Consider the following 3885-nt stretch of genomic DNA (forward strand, 5'->3'; position numbering starts at 1 on the left):
ATGTCTACTGAGTGTATTTTTAATATATATGTGATGAAAGAAATAACATATCCAAAAAAATCAAATAAATCTCCCAATGTCTTCAGTCTTTAAAATCAAACCCAGGTGCATATTTACATTTCTGCAAAAAGACACTTACTACAAATCTCATTCTTCACACAGGGACACAGCGCTTATTAGCTGAAGTCAAGGAGTGGGGTCAAGTACCTCAGAGGAGGTTAGTCACATTCAATCATTTGCAGGTTCAGCAAACACCCAGCAGTGTTGGTTCCAGGCATCAATTCCCCAAGAAGAACATGTGACACACATCCAATAATGCTGCTTGTCCTTTTCCTTTGCCCACTGCTGAATCAACTTTAGTTCATCAGTGGAGTTGTAAAACCTCCTTGTTGCTCAGCCCCATTTCTATCCTTAACCCTATCCAGGGAAATGCCCCCTCTCTCACCCCTGTCATAGGCGTAGTGCTTCGTCCTTCCTTCCCTCAAGAGGGCAGTTTCTTTTCTAATGTCCTTGGGGTAGCAGCGCAGCCAGGTTTGACCTCCCTGATGCGCAGTTGCCTGCACAAGGCTCAGTCCCCAGCCGCTGGGGGTAGGCCCGCCAAGCCTGCTTACAAAAGGCACAGATGTAGCGGTCTACACTAAGCGCCTCGGGGCCTGACCCTGGCCTCAGCTGAGGCGCTGAACTTGCTTCCCGCAGCTTCCTCTAGTCCAGTGCTTCTCAAACTTGACTTCGGCTAAAGGGCTTGTTAAAACAGACTGCTGGGCCCCACCCCCTAAGTTTCTGATTCAACAGGATGGACCGGGAGCGTGACATCTCACTAGTTCCCAGGTGACATGATGCTGTTGATCCGGGGACGCACTTAACGGGAACCGCTGCGGCTTTCTTCTAAAGCTGCTCGGAGATAAAGGATCATTCTCCCGCTGCACGTCCTTCCCAGCCGCTCTCCTGTCCTGAGCACCGTGTGACTACGGAATAACCCCTCAGCACTGGAAGTCGGAGACTAGAAGGCAGGAGGGTTTGTGCTGGTCGGACAGTCGGCAGAAAGAAACTTGGAAGCCTACGGGTCTTGGGTGTTAATGGGGTGTTTAACTGATGACCTGTTTTTTGTTTTTTTTTTTTCATTCAACACACCATGATCGGGTGTTAGGTCTAGGGTTTCAATGGTAAAAAGACCGAAACGTCCTAGCTGCCCCGGAGTTCGATACTGGGAGGGAACTATGCAAACGATTTCAAGGCCCTTAACTGTTCTCTGGAGGGAGCATCTAACTTTGGTGCAGGGTGGGTGGGGCTCTGGAATTTGTGAGAGAAGCTGGAGGTATCATGAAAGAATTGGCATTTATGCACAGACCTGCAGTACTTTTGGGAATTTGGCAGGTGGATGTAGGAAGGATTTTCCCCAAGCAGAAAGAATAAGCAATAGGACTGCCCAAGGGTGAGGTTCCAGGGGCAGTGACTAGGAAGCTTGCATAATCAAGCTCTCCAGCGCAGCCTGGTTTCTCCTACCTCTCTAGTGGCTAGTCTGTGTCTCCTCCGCTGTTCCTTGTGAGCTGATGTTCCCCAGGCCTGGTCCTGGAGACCTTTCCTTCTGCTCTCCATGTTCACTTCCCTGTGAGCTCCTTCATACCTGAGGCCTCACTTACTCCTTGCTCATGAATAGAGTCCATGTCTGTCTCCAGTCGGGGCCTCATCTCACACAGATGTCCCCAGGCATATTTCCTCCTATACTGTCCCAGTGAATGGAACCAGCATCCACTTACCTAACTTATTCTGAGGGCTTTATGAAATGACCTTCTCATAAGTTACTGATGGAGAGTAACCTGGTCCAATATTTTGCTGGTGCTATTTATAAGGCAGAAAATAGGAGGAAAAATGCTTGGCTCACATTTTTGAGTCCACAAAATCCTGACTGAGTGAGCTTGGACAAGTTACTTCTATTTTTAATCTGTAAAATGGGTCTGAGAATACCTACCTCACATGGCTGTTCTATGGATTAAACAATAATAATCGTCATTTATTGGGCCCTATGTTAAGTACTTCTCTCAGGTTGTGAGTACCTAGGTCAAGGAAACACTGTTAAAAAGTACTGAGCCCAGTCTAGAACCCAGAGTTCTCTGGTTCTTAAACCATCTTCACCTCATTGTCACACTATCTTTCCAGAGATTTTATACCAAATAGGAAAATATATATGATATAATGTTAAGTGAAAAGGGGACCATAAATTGCATAATCAGTATGAGTACAACTATGTTAGGGGAAAAAAGAGAAACTAAGCTACAACTAGAAAAGGCTAGCAGGAAATATAGCAGATCATTAAATACGGGTTGTACTGGGGTGATTTAAAAAAAACTTGTAATTTCCTATACTTTCCACATTTTCTTTAATATTTAAAACACTAACAATTTATTACATTGAAAGCTACAAGCCCACAACTTTCCATGTTTGAAAATAACACTTTAGTGGCATTTCCTCTCAATTCTAGTCTTACTTCCCTGAACAGAAACTCTTTGGTCTTTCCAAAGGCCATGCATGGTAGGAAATAGGTATTTCAACCATGTTCACAACCCACCTGACAGCTGACAACCTAGCCACTGGAGCCAGCTGTCAAAATCAGGCCTGTGAGAGGGAAGTTCCAGACAGAATGGGGGCCGCTTCTACCGCCTAGGGCTTTCTGGATAGCGCTACTTGAGATCTGTTACTTTTTTTCCCTTCTAAATAGCCAGCCGAATGCTCTTTTTCCAGTTCTGAGTAGTTTGCTTCAGCGGGCGGGGACCGCTGCAAGGTACCTGGCTTGGTGAGCACCGCCCAAACTGGTCAGGCTAGTCCGCTCCGTGGCTGGTTTCTGCCAGGACTTGCCCGTGTGTGTGTGTGTGTGTGTGTGTGTGTGTGTGTGTGTGTGTTAGAGACCCACCCTTCTCCACAGCAACCCAGGTAGGTGGAAGGCAGCTGCGGGCACCAGTCTGGCAGTCAGGCCAGATGGGTGGAGCTGAATCTAACCTGGAATTTCAACTTGGCCTGCACAACAGGTGAGGGGAAGAAAGCAGCAGAGAGAATGGTTAGTTTGGCAACTTGGAAGTATTCTTGCGGCTTTGCCCCTTACCCCCTACGTGGAACATAGCCCAGGGTGACTTTTTAAAGTGTTTGCTCCAGGTTTTAGGGCTTGGTCGCTCCAAGGTCTCTCGGAGGCTAACCAAGCCCCTCCTGAACCCTTTCCTCCTCTGTTACCCTCCGCGACGCGCCCGTTCCCCCTCCTCTGGGAGGCAGGGCGGGGGTATCGGATTAGTCTTTGTTTTCGACGCGAAAGAGCCGAGCGCCGCTTGGGGGAGGCTTGCGATGGCAGGGCCCTGGGTCCGCCTGGGCAGGGCGCTCGGTTGTGACCCCCGCGAGGGTGCTCCGCAGCCGGTCCACGGCCTCTGCCTTCGGGCACCCTCTTCTTGCCGCCCGGGCTGACTCGGTACGCAAACGCGCGATGTCCCCTATTGTCCTGCCTCGGAATGAGAGAGGCAGCCGGGGAAAAGGGGGTCAGTCTGGTCCACAGCTCAGGGTTCAGAGGGGCGCTGAGGCTGTCCCGGACCGCTCGAGCCAATAGGGAGTGGCAGGAAGTGGGGACACCAAGGCCCGTTCGGCCGAGGGCCTAGGTTGGGAGGTCCGCGTGCCCCACCCCGCCTCGCCAGCCTCGGCAGTAGTACCGCCGGAGGGCAGGAGCGGTCAGTCCGAGGGGGACGGCCGAGTACCGGGAGGGCCGGCCAAGGCGCTGGGGAGGTACTGCAGGTGCAAAGAAGCGGCGGCCGGGCCTGGCCCTGCCCCCACCCGCTCGCCGCCTGCCCTCTCCCATTCCTCTCCTCCGCGGAAACTCCCCTCTCGCGCGGCCCCGGGCCTGTCTCTTAT

General features: G+C 51.0%; 1 protein-coding gene across 3 annotated transcripts in view; it reads left to right on the plus strand.

Annotated features, from left to right (window-relative positions):
- Positions 1 to 2829: 2829 nt before the first annotated feature.
- The window catches only part of Tet3 (tet methylcytosine dioxygenase 3), a 104413-nt gene continuing 103357 nt past the window's right edge, over positions 2830 to 3885 (plus strand). Inside the window, exon 1 of one of the 3 annotated variants that reach the window (XM_048787367.1) lies at positions 2830 to 3023. The gene's annotated coding sequence lies outside the window, so the exon portion shown is untranslated. Of the gene's footprint in view, positions 3024 to 3429; positions 3452 to 3660; positions 3760 to 3885 lie in introns of those variants that run through there. The other 2 variants (XM_048787369.1, XM_048787370.1) reach the window with 2 other exon arrangements.

Source organism: Marmota marmota, unplaced genomic scaffold, assembly GCF_001458135.2.
Source record: "Marmota marmota marmota unplaced genomic scaffold, marMar, whole genome shotgun sequence".
NCBI lineage: Eukaryota > Metazoa > Chordata > Mammalia > Rodentia > Sciuridae > Marmota > Marmota marmota.